Source organism: Acipenser ruthenus, chromosome 47 (assembly GCF_902713425.1).
Source record: "Acipenser ruthenus chromosome 47, fAciRut3.2 maternal haplotype, whole genome shotgun sequence".
Taxonomy (NCBI): Eukaryota; Metazoa; Chordata; class Actinopteri; order Acipenseriformes; family Acipenseridae; genus Acipenser; species Acipenser ruthenus.
The window spans coordinates 1,090,741-1,118,094 of record NC_081235.1 but is presented as its reverse complement, the minus strand read 5'-3'; the positions used below and the strand labels follow the sequence as shown (position 1 = coordinate 1,118,094).

General features: G+C 38.3%; 19 non-coding genes across 19 annotated transcripts; all 19 read left to right on the top strand.

The window, feature by feature from the left end:
- Positions 1–532: 532 nt before the first annotated feature.
- trnaa-ugc (transfer RNA alanine (anticodon UGC)) lies at positions 533–604 on the top strand. Its single transcript has one exon. It is a non-coding gene; the product is annotated as a tRNA-Ala (tRNA).
- Positions 605–1,817: 1,213 nt separating this feature from the next.
- trnaa-ugc (transfer RNA alanine (anticodon UGC)) lies at positions 1,818–1,889 on the top strand. Its single transcript has one exon. It is a non-coding gene; the product is annotated as a tRNA-Ala (tRNA).
- Positions 1,890–3,094: 1,205 nt separating this feature from the next.
- On the top strand, positions 3,095–3,166 carry trnaa-ugc (transfer RNA alanine (anticodon UGC)). Its single transcript has one exon. It is a non-coding gene; the product is annotated as a tRNA-Ala (tRNA).
- Positions 3,167–4,381: 1,215 nt separating this feature from the next.
- trnaa-ugc (transfer RNA alanine (anticodon UGC)) lies at positions 4,382–4,453 on the top strand. Its single transcript has one exon. It is a non-coding gene; the product is annotated as a tRNA-Ala (tRNA).
- A 1,129-nt stretch (positions 4,454–5,582) lies between these two features.
- On the top strand, positions 5,583–5,654 carry trnaa-ugc (transfer RNA alanine (anticodon UGC)). The gene has a single exon. It is a non-coding gene; the product is annotated as a tRNA-Ala (tRNA).
- A 2,501-nt stretch (positions 5,655–8,155) lies between these two features.
- On the top strand, positions 8,156–8,227 carry trnaa-ugc (transfer RNA alanine (anticodon UGC)). The gene has a single exon. It is a non-coding gene; the product is annotated as a tRNA-Ala (tRNA).
- A 1,200-nt stretch (positions 8,228–9,427) lies between these two features.
- On the top strand, positions 9,428–9,499 carry trnaa-ugc (transfer RNA alanine (anticodon UGC)). Its single transcript has one exon. It is a non-coding gene; the product is annotated as a tRNA-Ala (tRNA).
- Positions 9,500–10,710: 1,211 nt separating this feature from the next.
- Positions 10,711–10,782, top strand: trnaa-ugc (transfer RNA alanine (anticodon UGC)). Its single transcript has one exon. It is a non-coding gene; the product is annotated as a tRNA-Ala (tRNA).
- A 1,206-nt stretch (positions 10,783–11,988) lies between these two features.
- Positions 11,989–12,060, top strand: trnaa-ugc (transfer RNA alanine (anticodon UGC)). The gene has a single exon. It is a non-coding gene; the product is annotated as a tRNA-Ala (tRNA).
- A 1,241-nt stretch (positions 12,061–13,301) lies between these two features.
- Positions 13,302–13,373, top strand: trnaa-ugc (transfer RNA alanine (anticodon UGC)). The gene has a single exon. It is a non-coding gene; the product is annotated as a tRNA-Ala (tRNA).
- A 1,220-nt stretch (positions 13,374–14,593) lies between these two features.
- On the top strand, positions 14,594–14,665 carry trnaa-ugc (transfer RNA alanine (anticodon UGC)). The gene has a single exon. It is a non-coding gene; the product is annotated as a tRNA-Ala (tRNA).
- Positions 14,666–15,872: 1,207 nt separating this feature from the next.
- trnaa-ugc (transfer RNA alanine (anticodon UGC)) lies at positions 15,873–15,944 on the top strand. The gene has a single exon. It is a non-coding gene; the product is annotated as a tRNA-Ala (tRNA).
- Positions 15,945–17,150: 1,206 nt separating this feature from the next.
- trnaa-ugc (transfer RNA alanine (anticodon UGC)) lies at positions 17,151–17,222 on the top strand. The gene has a single exon. It is a non-coding gene; the product is annotated as a tRNA-Ala (tRNA).
- Positions 17,223–18,436: 1,214 nt separating this feature from the next.
- trnaa-ugc (transfer RNA alanine (anticodon UGC)) lies at positions 18,437–18,508 on the top strand. Its single transcript has one exon. It is a non-coding gene; the product is annotated as a tRNA-Ala (tRNA).
- Positions 18,509–19,733: 1,225 nt separating this feature from the next.
- trnaa-ugc (transfer RNA alanine (anticodon UGC)) lies at positions 19,734–19,805 on the top strand. Its single transcript has one exon. It is a non-coding gene; the product is annotated as a tRNA-Ala (tRNA).
- Positions 19,806–21,012: 1,207 nt separating this feature from the next.
- trnaa-ugc (transfer RNA alanine (anticodon UGC)) lies at positions 21,013–21,084 on the top strand. The gene has a single exon. It is a non-coding gene; the product is annotated as a tRNA-Ala (tRNA).
- A 1,214-nt stretch (positions 21,085–22,298) lies between these two features.
- Positions 22,299–22,370, top strand: trnaa-ugc (transfer RNA alanine (anticodon UGC)). Its single transcript has one exon. It is a non-coding gene; the product is annotated as a tRNA-Ala (tRNA).
- Positions 22,371–23,579: 1,209 nt separating this feature from the next.
- Positions 23,580–23,651, top strand: trnaa-ugc (transfer RNA alanine (anticodon UGC)). Its single transcript has one exon. It is a non-coding gene; the product is annotated as a tRNA-Ala (tRNA).
- A 1,231-nt stretch (positions 23,652–24,882) lies between these two features.
- trnaa-ugc (transfer RNA alanine (anticodon UGC)) lies at positions 24,883–24,954 on the top strand. Its single transcript has one exon. It is a non-coding gene; the product is annotated as a tRNA-Ala (tRNA).
- Positions 24,955–27,354: the final 2,400 nt, after the last annotated feature.

The following is a 27,354-nucleotide window of genomic DNA, read 5'->3' as shown; positions in this document are numbered from 1 at the left end:
GAAAAAGCAGCTCCTGGTGAGCCTCCAACTCACAACCGCAGCATCCTGCCGTATAAGTACCACACACAAAACAAGTGCACCACATGGAGCACCATGAGGAGGTCTCAGAAAAATTGAGGGAAGCTGTCAAAACAAAATAACCTTACTGTCCACCAAGTCCTGGGACAGTTTTGTAGACCTTCAGCTTAGCACACCGAGCAGCTGGCAAGTGTGAGGCATTTTGGCTTAGATGGTTAAAGCACCTGCCTTGTGAACAGGAGATCCTGGGTTTGAATCAAATTAATCCAAAAAAACACGCGTAAACATTTACAACTCTGGCGGAACTCAAACCCGCAACCTTTGCATCACACTACGCAGCCAGTCTAAAAGTCCAGCACACTATCCATTTCGCCACAGAGCCATGCACTGTTGTAACTGGCACAGCAAAGTTGAGGTAAGAAAACACACACATTTCAGGATGGAAAGCAAAGCACACAGCTTACCCTGGAAATCAAAGGGGCCAGTTGCACAAAGCAAGGACTCCATGCCAACAGGGGATGTAGCTCAGTGGTAGAGCGCATGCTTTGCATGTATGAGGCCCCGGGTTCAATCCCCGGCATCTCCAGGTGGTATTTCTTTACCCCGTTCTTCCATGAAATCACAATTTGTTGTTTATTAAAAACTCTCTTCCATCACCCAGCCCTTTCTGGTTTCATTCATTCAATCAATCTAACTTTTGATTTATAAATGTCAATATTATTTATTTTATTAATCACTATCTAACTTTTGATTTATAATTATAAACATATATATATATATATATATATATTTTTTTTTTCTCTATCTATATTTTGATTTCTAAAAATAAATATTATTTTTTACCTCTTTCCTTCTCTCTATCCATCCATCTATTAGCCATACCATTACAAAAAAGGTATTTTCATCTAAAAATAAATATTATTATTTTTAACTTTCTCCTTCTCTCTATCCATCCATCTATTAGCCATGCCATTACAAAAAAAAAGTCTTCTTAACTTCTCCGTTTCACATGATTAATGTTGTCATTGAAGCTAAATTAATCAGAATAACAGGACCAGAGGGAGACACAAAAGAGATATGCTCCAAGAGCCGGTTCTTCAAAACTTGTAATCTGGATCGTTTTGATCCATTTGTTCAGAAAATGTCACTGCTGGATTATCCATATTATGAATAATTGCGATTAAAAAGTCCAGCATTTTAAAAAGTAATCTCGATCACAAAATATAGGATTACAAATCCAGATAATATGTATCCAGATTACAAGTTTTGAAAAAGCAGCTCCCGGTGAGCCTCCAACTCACAACCGCAGCATCCTGCCGTATAAGTACCACACACAAAACAAGTGCACCACATGGAGCACCATAAGGAGGTCTCAGAAAAATTGAGGGAAGCTGTCAAACAAAATAACCTTACTGTCCACCAAGTCCTGGGACAGTTTTGTAGACCTACAGCTTAGCACACAGAGCAGCTGGCAAGTGTGGGGCATTGCGGCTTAGATGGTTAAAGCACCTGCCTTGTAAACAGGAGATCCTGGGTTTGAATCAAATTAATCCAAAAAAACACACGTAAACATTTACAACTCTGGCGGAATTCAAACCCGCAACCTTTGCATCACACTACACAGCCAGTCTAAAAGTCCAGCACACTATCCATTTCGCCACAGAGCCATGCACTGTTGTAACTGGCACAGCAAAGTTGAGGTAAGAAAACACACACATTTCAGGATGGAAAGCAAAGCACACAGCTTACCCTGGAAATCAAAGGGGCCAGTTGCACAAAGCAAGGACTCCATGCCAACAGGGGATGTAGCTCAGTGGTAGAGCGCATGCTTTGCATCTATGAGGCCCCGGGTTCATTCCCCGGCATCTCCAGGTGGTGTTTCTTTACACTGTTCTTCCATGAAATCACAATTTGTTGTTTATTAAAAACTCTCTTCCATCACCCAGCCCTTTCTGGTTTCATTCATTCAATCAATCTATCTTTTGATTTATAAATGTCAATATTATTTATTTTATTAATCACTATCTAACTTTTGATTTATAATTATAAACATATATATATATATATATTTTTTTTTTCTCTATCTATATTTTGATTTCTAAAAATAAATATTATTTTTTACCTCTTTCCTTCTCTATATCCATCCATCTATTAGCCATACCATTACGAAAAAGGTATTTTTATCTAAAAATAAATATTATTATTTTTAACTTTCTCCTTCTCTCTATCCATCCATCTATTAGCCATGCCATTACAAAAAAAAATCTTCTTATCTTCTCCGTTTCACATGATTAATGTTGTCATTGAAGCTAAATTAATCAGAATAACAGGACCAGAGGGAGACACAATAGAGATATGCTCAAGGAGCCGGTTCTTCAAAACTTGTAATCTGGATCGTTTTGATCCATTTGTTCAGAAAATGTCACTGCTGGATTATCCATATTATGAATAATTGCGATTAAAAAGTCCAGCATTTTAAAAAGTAATCTCGATCACAAAATATAGGATTACAAATCCAGATAATTTGTATCCAGATTACAAGTTTTGAAAAAGCAGCTCCCAGTGAGCCTCCAACTCACAACCGCAGCATCCTGCCGTATAAGTACCACACACAAAACAAGTGCACCACATGGAGCACCATGAGGAGGTCTCAGAAAAATTGAGGGAAGCTGTCAAAACAAAATAACCTTACTGTCCACCAAGTCCTGGGACAGTTTTGTAGACCTTCATCTTAGCACACCGAGCAGCTGGCAAGTGTGGGGCATTGTGGCTTAGATGGTTAAAGCACCTGCCTTGTAAACAGGAAATCCTGGGTTTGAATCAAATTAATCCAAAAAAACACGCGTAAACATTTACAACTCTGGCGGAACTCAAACCCGCAACCTTTGCATCACACTACGCAGCTAGTCTAAAAGTCCAGCACACTATCCATTGCGCCACAGAGCCCTGCACTGTTGTAACTGGCACAGCAAAGTTGAGGTAAGAAAACACACATTTCAGGATGGAAAGCAAAGCACACAGCTTACCCTGGAAATCAAAGGGGCCAGTTGCACAAAGCAAGGACTCAATGCCAACAGGGGATGTAGCTCAGTGGTAGAGCGCATGCTTTGCATGTATGAGGCCCCGGGTTCAATCCCCGGCATCTCCAGGTGGTATTTCTTTACCCCGTTCTTCCATGAAATCACAATTTGTTGTTTATTAAAAACTCTCTTCCATCACCCAGCCCTTTCTGGTTTCATTCATTCAATCAATCAATCTATCTATCTATCTTTTGATTTATAAATGTCAATATTATTTATTTTATTAATCACTATCTAACTTTTGATTTATAATTATAAACATATATATATATATATTTTTTTTTCTCTATCTATATTTTGATTTCTAAAAATAAATATTATTTTTTACCTCTTTCCTTCTCTCTATCCATCCATCTATTAGCCATACCATTACAAAAAAGGTATTTTTATCTAAAAATAAATATTATTATTTTTAACTTTCTCCTTCTCTCTATCCATCCATCTATTAGCCATGCCATTACAAAAAAAAAGTCTTCTTATCTTCTCCGTTTCACATGATTAATGTTGTCATTGAAGCTAAATTAATCAGAATAACAGGACCAGAGGGAGACACAATAGAGATATGCTCCAGGAGCCGGTTCTTCAAAACTTGTAATCTGGTTCGTTTTGATCCATTTGTTCAGAAAATGTCACTGCTGGATTATCCATATTATGAATAATTGCGATTAAAAAGTCCAGCATTTTAAAAAGTAATCTCGATCACAAAATATAGGATTACAAATCCAGATAATTTGTATCCAGATTACAAGTTTTGAAAAAGCAGCTCCCGGTGAGCCTCCAACTCACAACCGCAGCATCCTGCCGTATAAGTACCACACACAAAACAAGTGCACCACATGGAGCACCATGAGGAGGTTCCCGAAAATTGAGGGAAGCTGTCAAAACAAAATAACCTTACTGTCCACCAAGTCCTGGGACAGTTTTGTAGACCTTCAGCTTAGCACACCGAGCAGCTGGCAAGTGTGGGGCATTGTGGCTTAGATGGTGAAAGCACCTGCCTTGTAAACAGGAAATCCTGGGTTTGAATCAAATTAATCCAAAAAAACACACGTAAACATTTACAACTCTGGCGGAACTCAAACCCGCAACCTTTGCATCCACTACACAGCTAGTCAAAAAGTCCAGCACACTATCCATTGCGCCACAGAGCCCTGCACTGTTGTAACTGGCACAGTAAAGTTGAGGTAAGAAAACACACACATTTCAGGATGGAAAGCAAAGCACACAGCTTACCCTGGAAATCAAAGGGGCCAGTTGCACAAAGCAAGGACTCCATGCCAACAGGGGATGTAGCTCAGTGGTAGAGCGCATGCTTTGCATGTATGAGGCCCCGGGTTCAATCCCCGGCATCTCCAGGTGGTATTTCTTTACCCCGTTCTTCCATGAAATCACAATTTGTTGTTTATTAAAAACTCTCTTCCATCACCCAGCCCTTTCTGGTTTCATTCATTCAATCAATCTATCTATCTATCTATCTTTTGATTTATAAATGTCAATATTATTTATTTTATTAATCACTATCTAACTTTTGATTTATAATTATAAACATATATATATATATATATTTTTTTCTCTATCTATATTTTGATTTCTAAAAATAAATATTATTTTTTACCTCTTTCCTTCTCTCTATCCATCCATCTATTAGCCATGCCATTACAAAAAAAAAGTCTTCTTATCTTCTCCGTTTCACATGATTAATGTTGTCATTGAAGCTAAATTAATCAGAATAACAGGACCAGAGGGAGACACAATAGAGATATGCTCCAGGAGCCGGTTCTTCAAAACTTGTAATCTGGATCGTTTTGATCCATTTGTTCAGAAAATGTCACTGCTGGATTATCCATATTATGAATAATTGCGATTAAAAAGTCCAGCATTTTAAAAAGTAATCTCGATCACAAAATATAGGATTACAAATCCAGATAATTTGTATCCAGATTACAAGTTTTGAAAAAGCAGCTCCCGGTGAGCCTCCTACTCACAACCGCAGCATCCTGCCGTATAAGTACCACACACAAAACAAGTGCACCACATGGAGCACCATGAGGAGGTCTCAGAAAAATTGAGGGAAGCTGTCAAAACAAAATAACCTTACTGTCCACCAAGTCCTGGGACAGTTTTGTAGACTTTCAGCTTAGCACACCGAGCAGCTGGCAAGTGTGGGGCATTGTGGCTTAGATGGTGAAAGCACCTGCCTTGTAAACAGGAAATCCTGGGTTTGAATCAAATTAATCCAAAAAAACACACATAAACATTTACAACTCTGGCGGAACTCAAACCCGCAACCTTTGCATCACACTACACAGCTAGTCTAAAAGTCCAGCACACTATCCATTGCGCCACATAGCCCTGTACTGTTGTAACTGGCACAGTAAAGTTGAGGTAAGAAAACACACACATTTCAGGATGGAAAGCAAAGCACACAGCTTACCCTGGAAATCAAAGGGGCCAGTTGCACAAAGCAAGGACTCCATACCAACAGGGGATGTAGCTCAGTGGTAGAGCGCATGTTTTGCATGTATGAGGCCCCGGGTTCAATCCCCAGCATCTCCAGGTGGTATTTCTTTACCCCGTTCTTCCATGAAATCACAATTTGTTGTTTATTAAAAACTCTCTTCCATCACCCAGCCCTTTCTGGTTTCATTCATTCAAACAATCTATCTATCTATCTATCTTTTGATTTATAAATGTCAATATTATTTATTTTATTAATCACTATCTAACTTTTGATTTATAATTATAAACATATATATATTTTTTTTTTTCTCTATCTATATTTTGATTTCTAAAAATAAATATTATTTTTTACCTCTTTCCTTCTCTCTATCCATCCATCTATTAGCCATACCATTACGAAAAAGGTATTTTTATCTAAAAATAAATATTATTATTTTTAACTTTCTCCTTCTCTCTATCCATCCATGTATTAGCCATGCCATTACAAAAAAAAAGTCTTCTTATCTTCTCCGTTTCACATGATTAATGTTGTCATTGAAGCTAAATTAATCAGAATAACAGGACCAGAGGGAGACACAATAGAGATATGCTCCAGGAGCCGGTTCTTCAAAACTTGTAATCTGGATCGTTTTGATCCATTTGTTCAAAAAATGTCACTGCTGGATTATCCATATTATGAATAATTGCGATTAAAAAGTCCAGCATTTTAAAAAGTAATCTCGATCACAAAATATAGGATTACAAATCCAGATAATTTGTATCCAGATTACAAGTTTTGAAAAAGCAGCTCCCGGTGAGCCTCCAACTCACAACCGCAGCATCCTGCCGTATAAGTACCACACACAAAACAAGTGCACCACATGGAGCACCATGAGGAGGTCTCAGAAAAATTGAGGGAAGCTGTCAAAACAAAATAACCTTACTGTCCACCAAGTCCTTGGACAGTTTTGTAGACCTTCAGATTAGCACACCGAGCAGCTGGCAAGTGTGGGGCATTGTGGCTTAGATGGTTAAAGCACCTGCCTTGTAAACAGGAAATCCTGGGTTTGAATCAAATTAATCCAAAAAAACACGCGTAAACATTTACAACTCTGGCGGAACTCAAACCCGCAACCTTTGCATCACACTACGCAGCCAGTCTAAAAGTCCAGCACACTATCCATTGCGCCACAGAGCCCTGCACTGTTGTAACTGGCACAGCAAAGTTGAGGTAAGAAAACACACATTTCAGGATGGAAAGCAAAGCACACAGCTTACCCTGGAAATCAAAGGGGCCAGTTGCACAAAGCAAGGACTCAATGCCAACATGCTTTGCATGTATGAGGCCCCGGGTTCAATCCCCGGCATCTCCAGGTGGTATTTCTTTACCTCGTTCTTCCATGAAATCACAATTTGTTGTTTATTAAAAACTCTCTTCCATCACCCAGCCCTTTCTGGTTTCATTCATTCAATCAATCTATCTATCTATCTATCTTTTGATTTATAAATTTCAATATTATTTATTTTATTAATCACTATCTAACTTTTGATTTATAATTATAAACATATATATATATATTTTTTTTTTCTCTATCTATATTTTGATTTCTAAAAATAAATATTATTTTTTACCTCTTTCCTTCTCTATATCCATCCATCTATTAGCCATACCATTACAAAAAAGGTATTTTTATCTAAAAATAAATATTATTATTTTAAACTTTCTCCTTCTCTCTATCCATCCATCTATTAGCCATGCCATTACAAAAAAAAAGTCTTCTTATCTTCTCCATTTCACATGATTAATGTTGTCATTGAAGCTAAATTAATCAGAATAACAGGACCAGAGGGAGACACAATAGAGATATGCTCCAGGAGCCGGTTCTTCAAAACTTGTAATCTGGATCGTTTTGATCCATTTGTTCAGAAAATGTCACTGCTGGATTATCCATATTATGAATAATTGCGATTAAAAAGTCCAGCATTTTAAAAAGTAATCTCGATCACAAAATATAGGATTACAAATCCAGATAATTTGTATCCAGATTACAAGTTTTGAAAAAGCAGCTCCCGGTGAGCCTCCAACTCACAACCGCAGCATCCTGCCGTATAAGTACCACACACAAAACAAGTGCACCACATGGAGCACCATGAGGAGGTCTCAGAAAAATTGAGGGAAGCTGTCAAAACAAAATAACCTTACTGTCCACCAAGTCCTGGGACAGTTTTGTAGACCTTCATCGTAGCACACCGAGCAGCTGGCAAGTGTGGGGCATTGTGGCTTAGATGGTGAAAGCACCTGCCTTGTAAACAGGAAATCCTGGGTTTGAATCAAATTAATCCAAAAAAACACACATAAACATTTACAACTCTGGCAGAACTCAAACCCGCAACCTTTGCATCACACTACCCAGCCAGTCTAAAAGTCCAGCACACTATCCAGCCAGTCTAAAAGTCCAGCACACTATCCATTGCGCCACAGAGCCCTGCACTGTTGTAACTGGCACAGCAAAGTTGAGGTAAGAAAACACACACATTTCAGGATGGAAAGCAAAGCACACAGCTTACCCTGGAAATCAAATGGGCCAGTTGCACAAAGCAAGGACTCAATGCCAACAGGGGATGTAGCTCAGTGGTAGAGCGCATGCTTTGCATGTATGAGGCCCCGGGTTCAATCCCCGGCATCTCCAGGTGGTATTTCTTTACCCCGTTCTTCCATGAAATCACAATTTGTTGTTTATTAAAAACTCTCTTCCATCACCGAGCCCTTTCTGGTTTCATTCATTCAATCTATCTATCTTTTGATTTATAAATGTCAATATTATTTATTTTATTAATCACTATCTAACTTTTGATTTATAATTATAAACATATATATATATATTTTTTTCTCTATCTATATTTTGATTTCTAAAAATAAATATTATTTTTTACCTCTTTCCTTCTCTCTATCCATCCATCTATTAGCCATACCATTACAAAAAAGGTATTTTTATCTAAAAATAAATATTATTATTTTTAACTTTCTCCTTCTCTCTATCTATCCATGTATTAGCCATGCCATTACAAAAAAAAGTCTTCTTATCTTCTCCGTTTCACATGATTAATGTTGTCATTGAAGCTAAATTAATCAGAATAACAGGACCAGAGGGAGACACAAAAGAGATATGCTCCAGGAGCCGGTTCTTCAAAACTTGTAATCTGGATCGTTTTGATCCATTTGTTCAAAAAATGTCACTGCTGGATTATCCATATTATGAGTAATTGCGATTAAAAAGTCCAGCATTTTAAAAAGTAATCTCGATCACAAAATATAGGATTACAAATCCAGATAATTTGTATCCAGATTACAAGTTTTGAAAAAGCAGCTCCCGGTGAGCCTCCAACTCACAACCGCAGCATCCTGCCATATAAGTACCACACACAAAACAAGTGCACCACATGGAGCACCATGAGGAGGTCTCAGAAAAATTGAGGGAAGCTGTTAAAACAAAATAACCTTACTGTCCACCAAGTCCTGGGACAGTTTTGTAGACCTTCAGTTTAGCACACCGAGCAGCTGGCAAGTGTGGGGCATTGTGGCTTAGATGGTTAAAGCACCTGCCTTATAAACACGAGATCCTGGTTTTGAATCAACTTAATCCAAAAAAACACACGTAAACATTTACAACTCTGGCGGAACTCAAACCTGCAACCTTTGCATCACACTACGCAGCCAGTCTAAAAGTCCAGCACACTATCCATTGCGCCACAGAGCCCTGCACTGTTGTAACTGGCACAGCAAAGTTGAGGTAAGAAAACACACACATTTCAGGATGGAAAGCAAAGCACACAGCTTACCCTGGAAATCAAAGGGGCCAGTTGGACAAAGCAAAGACTCAATGCCAACAGGGGAAGTAGCTCAGTGGTAGAGCGCATGCTTTGCATGTATGAGGCCCCAGGTTCAATCCCCGGCATCTCCAGGTGGTATTTCTTTACCCCGTTCTTCCATGAAATCACACTTTGTTGTTTATTAAAAACTCTCTTCCATCACCCAGCCCTTTCTGATTTCATTCATTCAATCAATCTATCTATCTATCTAACTTTTGATTTATAAATGTCAATATTATTTATTTTATTAATCACTATCTAACTTTTGATTTATAATTATAAACATATATATATATTTTTTTTCTCTATCTATATTTTGATTTCTAAAAATAAATATTATTTTTTACCTCTTTCCTTCTCTCTATCCATCCATCTATTAGCCATACCATTACAAAAAAGGTATTTTTATCTAAAAATAAATATTATTATTTTTAACTTTCTCCTTCTCTCTATCTATCCATGTATTAGCCATGCCATTACAAAAAAAAGTCTTCTTATCTTCTCCGTTTCACATGATTAATGTTGTCATTGAAGCTAAATTAATCAGAATAACAGGACCAGAGGGAGACACAAAAGAGATATGCTCCAGGAGCCGGTTCTTCAAAACTTGTAATCTGGATCGTTTTGATCCATTTGTTCAGAAAATGTCACTGCTGGATTATCCATATTATGAGTAATTGCGATTAAAAAGTCCAGCATTTTAAAAAGTAATCTCGATCACAAAATATAGGATTACAAATCCAGATAATTTGTATCCAGATTACAAGTTTTGAAAAAGCAGCTCCCGGTGAGCCTCCAACTCACAACCGCAGCATCCTGCCATATAAGTACCACACACAAAACAAGTGCACCACATGGAGCACCATGAGGAGGTCTCAGAAAAATTGAGGGAAGCTGTCAAAACAAAATAACCTTACTGTCCACCAAGTCCTGGGACAGTTTTGTAGACCTTCAGTTTAGCACACCGAGCAGCTGGCAAGTGTGGGGCATTGTGGCTTAGATGGTTAAAGCACCTGAAATATAAACACGAGATCCTGGGTTTGAATCAACTTAATCCAAAAAAACACACGTAAACATTTACAACTCTGGCGGAACTCAAACCTGCAACCTTTGCATCACACTACGCAGCCAGTCTAAAAGTCCAGCACACTATCCATTGCGCCACAGAGCCCTGCACTGTTGTAACTGGCACAGCAAAGTTGAGGTAAGAAAACACACACATTTCAGGATGGAAAGCAAAGCACACAGCTTACCCTGGAAATCAAAGGGGCCAGTTGGACAAAGCAAAGACTCAATGCCAACAGGGGAAGTAGCTCAGTGGTAGAGCGCATGCTTTGCATGTATGAGGCCCCGGGTTCAATCCCCGGCATCTCCAGGTGGTATTTCTTTACCCCGTTCTTCCATGAAATCACAATTTGTTGTTTATTAAAAACTCTCTTCCATCACCCAGCCCTTTCTGATTTCATTCATTCATTCAATCAATCTATCCTTTGTTTTATAAATGTCAATATTATTTATTTTATTAATCACTATCTAACTTTTGATTTATAATTATAAACATATATATATATATTTTTTTTCTCTATCTATATTTTGATTTCTAAAAATAAATATTATTTTTTACCTCTTTCCTTCTCTCTATCCATCCATCTATTAGCCATACCATTACAAAAAAGGTATTTTTATCTAAAAATAAATATTATTATTTTTAACTTTCTCCTTCTCTCTATCCATCCATCTATTAGCCATGCCATTACAAAAAAAAAGTCTTCTTATCTTCTCCGTTTCACATGATTAATGTTGTCATTGAAGCTAAATTAATCAGAATAACAGGACCAGAGGGAGACACAATAGAGATATGCTCCAGGAGCCGGTTCTTCAAAACTTGTAATCTGGATCGTTTTGATCCATTTGTTCAGAAAATGTCACTGCTGGATTATCCATATTATGAATAATTGCGATTAAAAAGTCCAGCATTTTAAAAAGTAATCTCGATCACAAAATATAGGATTACAAATCCAGATAATTTGTATCCAGATTACAAGTTTTGAAAAAGCAGCTCCCGGTGAGCCTCCAACTCACAACCGCAGCATCCTGCCGTATAAGTACCACACACAAAACAAGTGCACCACATGGAGCACCATGAGGAGGTCTCAGAATAATTGAGGGAAGCTGTCAAAACAAAATAACCTTACTGTCCACCAAGTCCTGGGACAGTTTTGTAGACCTTCAGTTTAGCACACCGAGCAGCTGGCAAGTGTGGGGCATTGTGGCTTAGATGGTTAAAGCACCTGCCTTATAAACACGAGATCCTGGGTTTGAATCAAATTAATCCAAAAAAACACACGTAAACATTTACAACTCTGGCGGAACTCAAACCCGCAACCTTTGCATCACACTACGCAGCCAGTCTAAAAGTCCAGCATACTATCCATTGCGCCACAGAGCCCTGCACTGTTGTAACTGGCACAGCAAAGTTGAGGTAAGAAAACACACACATTTCAGGATGGAAAGCAAAGCACACAGCTTACCCTGGAAATCAAAGGGGCCAGTTGGACAAAGCAAGGACTCAATGCCAACAGGGGATGTAGCTCAGTGGTAGAGCGCATGCTTTGCATGTATGAGGCCCCGGGTTCAATCCCCGGCATCTCCAGGTGGTATTTCTTTACCCCGTTCTTCCATGAAATCACAATTTGTTGTTTATTAAAAACTCTCTTCCATCACCCAGCCCTTTCTGATTTCATTCATTCAATCAATCTATCTATCTATCTATCTTTTGATTTATAAATGTCAATATTATTTATTTTATCAATCACTATCTAACATTTGATTTATAATTATAAACATATATATATATATATATATATATATATATATATATATTTTTTTTTTTCTCTATCTATATTTTGATTTCTAAAAATAAATATTATTTTTTACCTCTTTCCTTCTCTCTATCCATCCATCTATTAGCCATACCATTACAAAAAAGGTATTTTTATCTAAAAATAAATATTATTATTTTTAACTTTCTCCTTCTCTCTATCCATCCATCTATTAGCCATGCCATTACAAAAAAACAGTCTTCTTATCTTCTCCATTTCACATGATTAATGTTGTCATTGAAGCTAAATTAATCAGAATAACAGGACCAGAGGGAGACACAAAAGAGATATGCTCCAGGAGCCGGTTCTTCAAAACTTGTAATCTGGATCGTTTTGATCCATTTGTTCAGAAAATGTCACTGCTGGATTATCCATATTATGAATAATTGCGATTAAAAAGTCCAGCATTTTAAAAAGTAATCTCGATCACAAAATATAGGATTACAAATCCAGATAATTTGTATCCAGATTACAAGTTTTGAAAAAGCAGCTCCCGGTGAGCCTCCAACTCACAACCGCAGCATCCTGCCGTATAAGTACCACACACAAAACAAGTGCACCACATGGAGCACCATGAGGAAGACTCAGAACAAATGAGGGAAGCTGTCAAAACAAAATAACCTTACTGTCCACCAAGTCCTGGGACAGTTTTGTAGACCTTCAGTTTAGCACACCGAGAAGCTGGCAAGTGTGGGGCATTGTGGCTTAGATGGTTAAAGCACCTGCCTTATAAACAGGAGATCCTGGGTTTGAATCAACTTAATCCAAAAAAACACACGTAAACATTTACAACTCTGGCGGAACTCAAACCCGCAACCTTTGCATCACACTACGCAGCCAGTCTAAAAGTCCAGCACACTATCCATTGCGCCACAGAGCCCTGCACTGTTGTAACTGGCACAGCAAAGTTGAGGTAAGAAAACACACACATTTCAGGATGGAAAGCAAAGCACACAGCTTACCCTGGAAATCAAAGGGGCCAGTTGCACAAAGCAAGGACTCAATGCCAACAGGGTATGTAGCTCAGTGGTAGAGCGCATGCTTTGCATGTATGAGGCCCCGGGTTCAATCCCCGGCATCTCCAGGTGGTATTTCTTTACCCCGTTCTTCCATGAAATCACAATTTGTTGTTTATTAAAAACTCTCTTCCATCACCCAGCCCTTTCTGATTTCATTCATCCAATCAATCTGTCTATCTATCTCTCTTTAGATTTATAAATGTCAATATTATTTATTTGATCAATCACTATCTAACTTTTGATTTATAATTATAAACATATATATATATATATTTTTTTTTTTTCTCTATCTATATTTTGATTTCTAAAAATAAATATTATTTTTTACCTCTTTCCTTCTCTCTATCCATCCATCTATTAGCCATACCATTACAAAAAAGGTATTTTTATCTAAAAATAAATATTATTATTTTTAACTTTCTCCTTCTCTCTATCCATCCATGTATTAGCCATGCCATTACAAAAAAAAAGTCTTCTTATCTTCTCCGTTTCACATGATTAATGTTGTCATTGAAGCTAAATTAATCAGAATAACAGGACCAGAGGGAGACACAAAAGAGATATGCTCCAGGAGCCGGTTCTTCAAAACTTGTAATCTGGATCGTTTTGATCCATTTGTTCAGAAAATGTCACTGCTGGATTATCCATATTATGAATAACTGCGATTAAAAAGTCCAGCATTTTAAAAAGTAATCTCGATCACAAAATATAGGATTACAAATCCAGATAATTTGTATCCAGATTACAAGTTTTGAAAAAGCAGCTCCCGGTGAGCCTCCAACTCACAACCGCAGCATCCTGCCGTATAAGTACCACACACAAAACAAGTGCACCACATGGAGCACCATGGGGAAGTCTCAGAAAAATTGAGGGAAGCTGTCAAAACAAAATAACCTTACTGTCCACCAAGTCCTGGGACAGTTTTGTAGACCTTCAGCTTAGCACACCGAGCAGCTGGCAAGTGTGGGGCATTGTGGCTTAGATGGTTAAAGCACCTGCCTTATAAACAGGAGATCCTGGGTTTGAATCAAATTAATCCAAAAAAACACGCGTAAACATTTACAACTCTGGCGGAACTCAAACCCGCAACCTTTGCATCACACTACACAGCCAGTCTAAAAGTCCAGCACTCTATCCATTGCGCCACAGAGCCCTGCATTGTTGTAACTGGCACAGCAAAGTTGAGGTAAGAAAACACACACATTTCAGGATGGAAAGCAAAGCACACAGCTTACCCTGGAAATCAAAGGGGCCAGTTGCACAAAGCAAAGACTCAATGCCAACAGGGGATGTAGCTCAGTGGTAGAGCGCATGCTTTGCATGTATGAGGCCCCAGGTTCAATCCCCGGCATCTCCAGGTGGTATTTCTTTACCCCGTTCTTCCGTGAAATCACAATTTGTTGTTTATTAAAAACTCTCTTCCATCACCCAGCCCTTTCTGATTTCATTCATTCAATCAATCAATCTATCTTTTGATTTATAAATGTCAATATTATTTATTTTATTAATCACTATCTAACTTTTGATTTATAATTATAAACATATATATATATATATATTTTTCTCTATCTATATTTTGATTTCTAAAAATAAATATTATTTTTTACCTCTTTCCTTCTCTCTATCCATCCATCTATTAGCCATACCATTACAAAAAAGGTATTTTTATCTAAAAATAAATATTATTATTTTTAACTTTCTCCTTCTCTCTATCCATCCATCTATTAGCCATGCCATTACAAAAAAAAGGTCTTCTTATCTTCTCCGTTTCACATGATTAATGTTGTCATTGAAGCTAAATTAATCAGAATAACAGGACCAGAGGGAGACACAAAAGAGATATGCTCCAGGAGCCGGTTCTTCAAAACTTGTAATCTGGATCGTTTTGATCCATTTGTTCAGAAAATGTCACTGCTGGATTATCCATATTATGAATAACTGCGATTAAAAAGTCCAGCATTTTAAAAAGTAATCTCGATCACAAAATATAGGATTACAAATCCAGATAATTTGTATCCAGATTACAAGTTTTGAAAAAGCAGCTCCCGGTGAGCCTCCAACTCACAACCGCAGCATCCTGCCGTATAAGTACCACACACAAAACAAGTGCACCACATGGAGCACCATGGGGAAGTCTCAGAAAAATTGAGGGAAGCTGTCAAAACAAAATAACCTTACTGTCCACCAAGTCCTGGGACAGTTTTGTAGACCTTCAGCTTAGCACACCGAGCAGCTGGCAAGTGTGGGGCATTGTGGCTTAGATGGTTAAAGCACCTGCCTTATAAACAGGAGATCCTGGGTTTGAATCAAATTAATCCAAAAAAACACGCGTAAACATTTACAACTCTGGCGGAACTCAAACCCGCAACCTTTGCATCACACTACACAGCCAGTCTAAAAGTCCAGCACTCTATCCATTGCGCCACAGAGCCCTGCACTGTTGTAACTGGCACAGCAAAGTTGAGGTAAGAAAACACACACATTTATGGATGGAAAGCAAAGCACACAGCTTACCCTGGAAATCAAAGGGGCCAGTTGCACAAAGCAAAGACTCAATGCCAACAGGGGATGTAGCTCAGTGGTAGAGCGCATGCTTTGCATGTATGAGGCCCCAGGTTCAATCCCCGGCATCTCCAGGTGGTATTTCTTTACCCCGTTCTTCCGTGAAATCACAATTTGTTGTTTATTAAAAACTCTCTTCCATCACCCAGCCCTTTCTGGTTTCATTCATTCAATCAATCTATCTTTTGATTTATAAATGTCAATATTATTTATTTTATTAATCACTATCTAACTTTTGATTTATAATTATAAACATATATATATATATATATTTTTTTTCTCTATCTATATTTTGATTTCTAAAAATAAATATTATTTTTTACCTCTTTCCTTCTCTCTATCCATCCATCTATTAGCCATACCATTACAAAAAAGGTATTTTTATCTAAAAATAAATATTATTATTTTTAACTTTCTCCTTCTCTCTATCCATCCATGTATTAGCCATGCCATTACAAAAAAACAGTCTTCTTATCTTCTCCGTTTCACATGATTAATGTTGTCATTGAAGCTAAATTAATCAGAATAACAGGACCAGAGGGAGACACAAAAGAGATATGCTCCAGGAGCCGGTTCTTCAAAACTTGTAATCTGGATCGTTTTGATCCATTTGTTCAGAAAATGTCACTGCTGGATTATCCATATTATGAATAATTGCGATTAAAAAGTCCAGCATTTTAAAAAGTAATCTCGATCACAAAATATAGGATTACAAATCCAGATAATTTGTATCCAGATTACAAGTTTTGAAAAAGCAGCTCCCGGTGAGCCTCCAACTCACAACCGCAGCATCCTGCCGTATAAGTACCACACACAAAACAAGTGCACCACATGGAGCACCATGAGGAAGACTCAGAACAAATGAGGGAAGCTGTCAAAACAAAATAACCTTACTGTCCACCAAGTCCTGGGACAGTTTTGTAGACCTTCAGTTTAGCACACCGAGCAGCTGGCAAGTGTGGGGCATTGTGGCTTAGATGGTTAAAGCACCTGCCTTATAAACAGGAGATCCTGGGTTTGAATCAACTTAATCCAAAAAAACACACGTAAACATTTACAACTCTGGCGGAACTCAAACCCGCAACCTTTGCATCACACTACGCAGCCAGTCTAAAAGTCTAGCACACTATCCATTGCGCCACAGAGCCCTGCACTGTTGTAACTGGCACAGCAAAGTTGAGGTAAGAAAACACACACATTTCAGGATGGAAAGCAAAGCACACAGCTTACCCTGGAAATCAAAGGGGCCAGTTGGACAAAGCAAGGACTCAATGCCAACAGGGGATGTAGCTCAGTGGTAGAGCGCATGCTTTGCATGTATGAGGCCCCGGGTTCAATCCCTGGCATCTCCAGGTGGTATTTCTTTACCCCGTTCTTCCATGAAATCACAATTTGTTGTTTATTAAAAACTCTCTTCCATCACCCAGCCCTTTCTGATTTCATTCATCCAATCAATCAATCTATCTATCTATCTTTTGATTTATAAATGTCAATATTATTTATTTTATCAATCACTATCTAACATTTGATTTATAATTATAAACAGATATATATATTTTTTTTTTCTCTATCTATATTTTGATTTCTAAAAATAAATATTATTTTTTACCTCTTTCCTTCTCTCTATCCATCCATCTATTAGCCATACCATTACAAAAAAGGTATTTTTATCTAAAAATAAATATTATTATTTTTAACTTTCTCCTTCTCTCTATCCATCCATCTATTAGCCATGCCATTACAAAAAAACAGTCTTCTTATCTTCTCCGTTTCACATGATTAATGTTGTCATTGAAGCTAAATTAATCAGAATAACAGGACCAGAGGGAGACACAAAAGAGATATGCTCCAGGAGCCGGTTCTTCAAAACTTGTAATCTGGATCGTTTTGATCCATTTGTTCAGAAAATGTCACTGCTGGATTATCCATATTATGAATAACTGCGATTAAAAAGTCCAGCATTTTAAAAAGTAATCTCGATCACAAAATATAGGATTACAAATCCAGATAATTTGTATCCAGATTACAAGTTTTGAAAAAGCAGCTCCCGGTGAGCCTCCAACTCACAACCGCAGCATCCTGCCGTATAAGTACCACACACAAAACAAGTGCACCACATGGAGCACCATGGGGAAGTCTCAGAAAAATTGAGGGAAGCTGTCAAAACAAAATAACCTTACTGTCCACCAAGTCCTGGGACAGTTTTGTAGACCTTCAGCTTAGCACACCGAGCAGCTGGCAAGTGTGGGGCATTGTGGCTTAGATGGTTAAAGCACCTGCCTTATAAACAGGAGATCCTGGGTTTGAATCAAATTAATCCAAAAAAACACACGTAAACATTTACAACTCTGGCGGAACTCAAACCCGCAACCTTTGCATCACACTACACAGCCAGTCTAAAAGTCCAGCACTCTATCCATTGCGCCACAGAGCCCTGCACTGTTGTAACTGGCACAGCAAAGTTGAGGTAAGAAAACACACACATTTCAGGATGGAAAGCAAAGCACACAGCTTACCCTGGAAATCAAAGGGGCCAGTTGCACAAAGCAAAGACTCAATGCCAACAGGGGATGTAGCTCAGTGGTAGAGCGCATGCTTTGCATGTATGAGGCCCCAGGTTCAATCCCCGGCATCTCCAGGTGGTATTTCTTTACCCCGTTCTTCCGTGAAATCACAATTTGTTGTTTATTAAAAACTCTCTTCCATCACCCAGCCCTTTCTGATTTCATTCATTCAATCAATCAATCTATCTTTTGATTTATAAATGTCAATATTATTTATTTTATTAATCACTATCTAACTTTTGATTTATAATTATAAACATATATATATATATATATATATATATATATATATATTTTTCTCTATCTATATTTTGATTTCTAAAAATAAATATTATTTTTTACCTCTTTCCTTCTCTCTATCCATCCATCTATTAGCCATACCATTACAAAAAAGGTATTTTTATCTAAAAATAAATATTATTATTTTTAACTTTCTCCTTCTCTCTATCCATCCATCTATTAGCCATGCCATTACAAAAAAAAGGTCTTCTTATCTTCTCCGTTTCACATGATTAATGTTGTCATTGAAGCTAAATTAATCAGAATAACAGGACCAGAGGGAGACACAAAAGAGATATGCTCCAGGAGCCGGTTCTTCAAAACTTGTAATCTGGATCGTTTTGATCCATTTGTTCAGAAAATGTCACTGCTGGATTATCCATATTATGAATAACTGCGATTAAAAAGTCCAGCATTTTAAAAAGTAATCTCGATCACAAAATATAGGATTACAAATCCAGATAATTTGTATCCAGATTACAAGTTTTGAAAAAGCAGCTCCCGGTGAGCCTCCAACTCACAACCGCAGCATCCTGCCGTATAAGTACCACACACAAAACAAGTGCACCACATGGAGCACCATGGGGAAGTCTCAGAAAAATTGAGGGAAGCTGTCAAAACAAAATAACCTTACTGTCCACCAAGTCCTGGGACAGTTTTGTAGACCTTCAGCTTAGCACACCGAGCAGCTGGCAAGTGTGGGGCATTGTGGCTTAGATGGTTAAAGCACCTGCCTTATAAACAGGAGATCCTGGGTTTGAATCAAATTAATCCAAAAAAACACGCGTAAACATTTACAACTCTGGCGGAACTCAAACCCGCAACCTTTGCATCACACTACACCGCCAGTCTAAAAGTCCAGCACTCTATCCATTGCGCCACAGAGCCATGCACTGTTGTAACTGGCACAGCAAAGTTGAGGTAAGAAAACACACACATTTCAGGATGGAAAGCAAAGCACACAGCTTACCCTGGAAATCAAAGGGGCCAGTTGCACAAAGCAAAGACTCAATGCCAACAGGGGATGTAGCTCAGTGGTAGAGCGCATGCTTTGCATGTATGAGGCCCCAGGTTCAATCCCCGGCATCTCCAGGTGGTATTTCTTTACCCCGTTCTTCCGTGAAATCACAATTTGTTGTTTATTAAAAACTCTCTTCCATCACCCAGCCCTTTCTGGTTTCATTCATTCAATCAATCTATCTTTTGATTTATAAATGTCAATATTATTTATTTTATTAATCACTATCTAACTTTTGATTTATAATTATAAACATATATATATATATTTTTTTTTTTTTCTCTATCTATATTTTGATTTCTAAAAATAAATATTATTTTTTACCTCTTTCCTTCTCTCTATCCATCCATCTATTAGCCATACCATTACAAAAAAGGTATTTTTATCTAAAAATAAATATTATTATTTTTAACTTTCTCCTTCTCTCTATCCATCCATGTATTAGCCATGCCATTACAAAAAAACAGTCTTCTTATCTTCTCCGTTTCACATGATTAATGTTGTCATTGAAGCTAAATTAATCAGAATAACAGGACCAGAGGGAGACACAAAAGAGATATGCTCCAGGAGCCGGTTCTTCAAAACTTGTAATCTGGATCGTTTTGATCCATTTGTTCAGAAAATGTCACTGCTGGATTATCCATATTATGAATAATTGCGATTAAAAAGTCCAGCATTTTAAAAAGTAATCTCGATCACAAAATATAGGATTACAAATCCAGATAATTTGTATCCAGATTACAAGTTTTGAAAAAGCAGCTCCCGGTGAGCCTCCAACTCACAACCGCAGCATCCTGCCGTATAAGTACCACACACAAAACAAGTGCACCACATGGAGCACCATGAGGAAGTCTCAGAACAAATGAGGGAAGCTGTCAAAACAAAATAACCTTACTGTCCACCAAGTCCTGGGACAGTTTTGTAGACCTTCAGTTTAGCACACCGAGCAGCTGGCAAGTGTGGGGCATTGTGGCTTAGATGGTTAAAGCACCTGCCTTATAAACAGGAGATCCTGGGTTTGAATCAACTTAATCCAAAAAAACACACGTAAACATTTACAACTCTGGCGGAACTCAAACCCGCAACCTTTGCATCACACTACGCAGCCAGTCTAAAAGTCCAGCACACTATCCATTGCGCCACAGAGCCCTGCACTGTTGTAACTGGCACAGCAAAGTTGAGGTAAGAAAACACACACATTTCAGGATGGAAAGCAAAGCACACAGCTTACCCTGGAAATCAAAGGGGCCAGTTGGACAAAGCAAGGACTCAATGCCAACAGGGGATGTAGCTCAGTGGTAGAGCGCATGCTTTGCATGTATGAGGCCCCGGGTTCAATCCCTGGCATCTCCAGGTGGTATTTCTTTACCCCGTTCTTCCATGAAATCACAATTTGTTGTTTATTAAAAACTCTCTTCCATCACCCAGCCCTTTCTGATTTCATTCATCCAATCAATCAATCTATCTATCTATCTTTTGATTTATAAATGTCAATATTATTTATTTTATCAATCACTATCTAACATTTGATTTATAATTATAAACAGATATATATATTTTTTTTTTCTCTATCTATATTTTGATTTCTAAAAATAAATATTATTTTTTACCTCTTTCCTTCTCTCTATCCATCCATCTATTAGCCATACCATTACAAAAAAGGTATTTTTATCTAAAAATAAATATTATTATTTTTAACTTTCTCCTTCTCTCTATCCATCCATGTATTAGCCATGCCATTACAAAAAAACAGTCTTCTTATCTTCTCCGTTTCACATGATTAATGTTGTCATTGAAGCTAAATTAATCAGAATAACAGGACCAGAGGGAGACACAAAAGAGATATGCTCCAGGAGCCGGTTCTTCAAAACTTGTAATCTGGATCGTTTTGATCCATTTGTTCAGAAAATGTCACTGCTGGATTATCCATATTATGAATAATTGCGATTAAAAAGTCCAGCATTTTAAAAAGTAATCTCGATCACAAAATATAGGATTACAAATCCAGATAATTTGTATCCAGATTACAAGTTTTGAAAAAGCAGCTCCCGGTGAGCCTCCAACTCACAACCGCAGCATCCTGCCGTATAAGTACCACACACAAAACAAGTGCACCACATGGAGCACCATGAGGAGGACTCAGAAAAATTGAGGGAAGCTGTCAAAACAAAATAACCTTACTGTCCACCAAGTCCTGGGACAGTTTTGTAGACCTTCAGTTTAGCACACCGAGCAGCTGGCAAGTGTGGGGCATTGTGGCTTAGATGGTTAAAGCACCTGCCTTATAAACAGGAGATCCTGGGTTTGAATCAAATTAATCCAAAGAAACACACGTAAACATTTACAACTCTGGCGGAACTCAAACCCGCAACCTTTGCATCACACTACGCAGCCAGTCTAAAAGTCCAGCACACTATCCATTGCGCCACAGAGCCATGCACTGTTGTAACTGGCACAGCAAAGTTGAGGTAAGAAAACACACACATTTCAGGATGTAAAGCAAAGCACACAGCTTACCCTGGAAATCAAAGGGGCCAGTTGCACAAAGCAAGGACTCCATGCCAACAGGGGATGTAGCTCAGTGGTAGAGCGCATGCTTTGCATGTATGAGGCCCCGGGTTCAATCCCCGGCATCTCCAGGTGGTAATTCTTTACCCCGTTCTTCCATGAAATCACAATTTGTTTTTTATTAAAAACTCTCTTCCATCACCCAGCCCTTTGTGATTTCATTCATTCAATCAATCTATCTATCTATCTATCTTTTGATTTATAAATGTCAATATTATTTATTTTATTAATCACTATCTAACTTTTGATTTATAATTATAAACATATATATATATTTTTCTCTATCTATATTTTGATTTCTAAAAATAAATATTATTTTTTACCTCTTTCCTTCTCTCTATCCATCCATCTATTAGCCATACCATTACAAAAAAGGTATTTTTATCTAAAAATAAATATTATTATTTTTAACTTTCTCCTTCTCTCTATCCATCCATGTATTAGCCATGCCATTACAAAAAAACAGTCTTCTTATCTTCTTCGTTTCACATGATTAATGTTGTCATTGAAGCTAAATTAATCAGAATAACAGGACCAGAGGGAGACACAAAAGAGATATGCTCCAGGAGCCGGTTCTTCAAAACTTGTAATCTGGATCGTTTTGATCCATTTGTTCAGAAAATGTCACTGCTGGATTATCCATATTATGAATAATTGCGATTAAAAAGTCCAGCATTTTAAAAAGTAATCTCAATCACAAAATATAGGATTACAAATCCAGATAATTTGTATCCAGATTACAAGTTTTGAAAAAGCAGCTCCCGGTGAGCCTCCAACTCACGTCCGCAGCATCCTGCCGTATAAGTACCACACACAAAACAAGTGCACCACATGGAGCACCATGAGGAAGTCTCAGAAAAATTGAGGGAAGCTGTCAAAACAAAATAACCTTACTGTCCACCAAGTCCTGGGACAGTTTTGTAGACCTTCAGCTTAGCACACCGAGCAGCTGGCAAGTGTGGGGCATTGTGGCTTAGATGGTTAAAGCACCTGCCTTGTAAACAGGAAATCCTGGGTTTGAATCAAATTAATCCAAAAACACACGCGTAAACATTTACAACTCTGGCGGAACTCAAACCCGCAACCTTTGCATCACACTACGCAGCCAGTCTAAAAGTCCAGCACACTATCCATTGCGCCACAGAGCCCTGCACTGTTGTAACTGGCACGGCAAAGTTGAGGTAAGAAAACACACACATTTCAGGATGGAAAGCAAAGCACACAGCTTACCCTGGAAATCAAAGGGGCCAGTTGCACAAAGCAAGGACTCCATGCCAACAGGGGATGTAGCTCAGTGGTAGAGTGCATGCTTTGCATGTATGAGGCCCCGGGTTCAATCCCTGGCATCTCCAGGTGGTATTTCTTTACCCCGTTCTTCCATGAAATCACAATTTGTTGTTTATTAAAAACTCTCTTCCATCACCCAGCCCTTTCTGGTTTCATTCATTCAATCAATCTATCTATCTATCTATCTTTTGATTTATAAATGTAAATATTATTTATTTTATTAATCACTATCTAACTTTTGATTTATAATTATAAACATATATATATATATATATATATATATATATATATATATATATATATATTCTCTATCTATATTTTGATTTCTAAAAATAAATATTATTTTTTACCTTTCCTTCTCTCTATCCATCCATCTATTAGCCATACCATTACAAAAAAGGTATTTTTATCTAAAAATAAATATTATTATTTTTAACTTTCTCCTTCTCTCTATCCATCCATCTATTAGCCATGCCATTACAAAAAAAAGTCTTCTTATCTTCTCCGTTTCAACTGATTAATGTTGTCATTGAAGCTAAATTAATCAGAATAACAGGACCAGAGGGAAACACAAAAGAGATATGCTCCAGGAGCCGGTTCTTCAAAACTTGTAATCTGGATCGTTTTGATCCATTTGTTCAGAAAATGTCACTGCTGGATTATCCATATTATGAATAATTAAAAAGTCCAGCATTTTAAAAAGTAATCTCGATCACAAAATATAGGATTACAAATCCAGATAATTTGTATCCAGATTACAAGTTTTGAAAAAGCAGCTCCCGGTGAGCCTCCAACTCACAACCGCAGCATCCTGCCGTATAAGTACCACACACAAAACAAGTGCACCACATGGAGCACCGTGAGGAGGTCTCAGAAAAATTGAGGGAAGCTGTCAAAACAAAATAACCTTACTGTCCACCAAGTCCTGGGACAGTTTTGTAGACCTTCAGTTTAGCACACCGATCAGCTGGCAAGTGTGTGGCATTGTGGCTTAGATGGTTAAAGCACCTGCCTTGTAAACAGGAGATCCTGGGTTTGAATCAAATTAATCCAAAGAAACACGCGTAAACATTTACAACTCTGGCGGAACTCAAATCCGCAACCTTTGCATCACACTACACAGCCAGTCTAAAAGTCCAACACTCTATCCATTGCGCCACAGAGCCCTGCACTGTTGTAACTGGCACGGCAAAGTTGAGGTAAGAAAACACACCCTTCAGGATTGAAAGCAAAGCACACAGCTTACCCTGGAAATCAAAGGGGCCAGTTGCACAAAGCAAGGACTCAATGCCAACAGGGGATGTAGCTCAGTGGTAGAGCGCATGCTTTGCATGTATGAGGCTCCGGGTTCAATCCCTGGCATCTCTAGGTGGTATTTCTTTACCCCGTTCTTCCATGAAATCACAATTTGTTAAAAACTCTCTTCCATCACCCAGCCCTTTATGGTTTCATTCATTCATTCAATCTATCTATCTATCTTTTTATTTATAAATGTCAAAATTATTTATTTTATTAATCACTATCTAACTTTTGATTTACAATTCTAAACATATCTAAATAGCTAAATGTAATTATTCGACAGCAGAGAAAGAATGTCTTGCAGTGGTTTGGGCTGTAGAAAAGTGGAGACACTACCTAGAGGGAACAGAATTTGAAGTTGTGACCGATCATGCCGCACTATCCTGGGTGTTTAATTCTCCCAAGACCAGCTCACGGCTTATAAAATGGACTATACGGCTTCAGCCATTTCAATTTAAGGTTCTGTATAGAAAAGGCAGTCTAAATATTGTACCAGATGCTCTTTCCAGGGCTCCTCTCTCTCCAGATCCTGTGGCAAGCCAATGCGCTGCCATGTCTAATACTCCGGCAAGCTTGGAGATACCAACCTCTTTACCAGAAATTCTACATGCACAATCATTAGATCCCATGCTCTGTGATATTAAAATAAATCTGCAGTCATCTTCTGTTAAGAAACGTGATCGTATCTCTTATGAGGAACATCAAGGAGTTATATACAGAAGAGCTCCAACCAAAGGTGATGGTGTGAGCTATCAGTTGGTGGTTCCTGAAAGTTTGACAAACATCTTCCTAGAGCACTACCATGACAATCCGTTGGGAGGTCATCTCGGCCATTCAAAGACATTGCTGCGGATATTAAATAATGCTTGGTGGCCTACTATCCGGAAAGACGTCTGGAAACATGTAAAAACCTGCCTTACATGTCAGCAGTATAAATCCAGCAATCAAAAACCTGCTGGACTTCTTCAGTCAACTGAAGTGTCTGAACCAGGGGAGATGTTCGGTATTGATTTAATGGGACCATTTCCCCGCAGTAAGAAAGGCAATGTCTTTTTATTGGTCGTGGTAGATTACTTCACCAAATGGGTAGAGATGGTGGCTATTCAGGACAGCAAGACCACGAAGATAGCAAAGTTCTTGACCGAGGAGATTTTTACTCGCTGGGGTACGCCTAGATTTCTGTTGTCCGACAGAGGGGCCCAATTCACAGGCCAAATAATGAAAGATGTGTGTCAGATGTGGGGAGTAATACAAAAATTAACCACAAGTTATCATCCTCAAACCAATTTAACAGAGAGAATAAACAGGACGTTGAAGACCATGATCGCCTCATTTGTAGGGGAGAATCACCGGCTATGGAATCGGTGGTTACCAGAGTTTCAATTTGTAATTAACACTGCCCAGCAGGAAACCACAGGGTTTAGTCTGGCCGAACTAGCCTTGGGGAGGAAGCTGAAAGGTCCTCTTGACCGTTTGATCACTACAGCTCCACCTGCTAGCAGTCCTCAATATAACTTGTTAGAACGTCAACAGACGTTTTTAAATACGGTACGTCAGAGAGTAGAGGTAGCCCAAACCAGACAAGCCAAATATTATAATGCCCTGTCACAAAGACGGCCAGAGTGGGTGGCGTCAGACCAGAAAAGGAATACACAGAGAGATGTGGTTTGGTATAAGCTGGGCGCGTGATCGCGCTCAGCATTTAATAAACAGAAAATAAAAGGTTTGAAACACAAAAAACACTGGACACGGCACTTGCGCCAAAATAAAGAGACAAACAAAAACGAACACACACTAACAAACAGGGACGAACAAACACGGTGAGTAAAGCAATATTTACGTTCTTTCTTTCTTTCACTTCTTAGTTTCTCCTCTCTCTCCCGTTCTCCACTCACCGAACACCAACCCCGACTGCATGCTACGTGTCTCTATATATACTGTTGTGCTGGGATTCAATTACTAATTAATTATTCACTTGAATCCCAGCACGTGAATTCATTACGTGCAACCCCGTGCCACACATTATATTTTAAATGCACGTGCGTGATGTGCAATCCCGTGCCTAAATACAAATATACACTTTTTAAATATACGTGAAACACAGACCCGTTTATATCCCGTGTACCAATCTATACACCAACATTAACATACGCACGCATACATACACAAAACACACAAATGCACACAGGGGCGGGGCACTTTGCCACATGCCCATCGGAGAAATGTACAGCTCCTGGTGGGAGATTTGGTCTGGGTGCGAGCTCACCTGATCTCTGATGCCTCAATCAACTTTACCGCCAAGCTAGCACCTAAATGGACAGGTCCTTGCGTTGTATTAAAAAAGTTAGGCCCTGTCAATTACCGTGTGCAGGGGGTGCATCAACCAGACAAGGCTGATACAGTCCATGTAGTGAATTTGAAGCCCTATTTCAGTTCTAAAACCTCAGTACCTCCGTGGGGGGGGGGGGG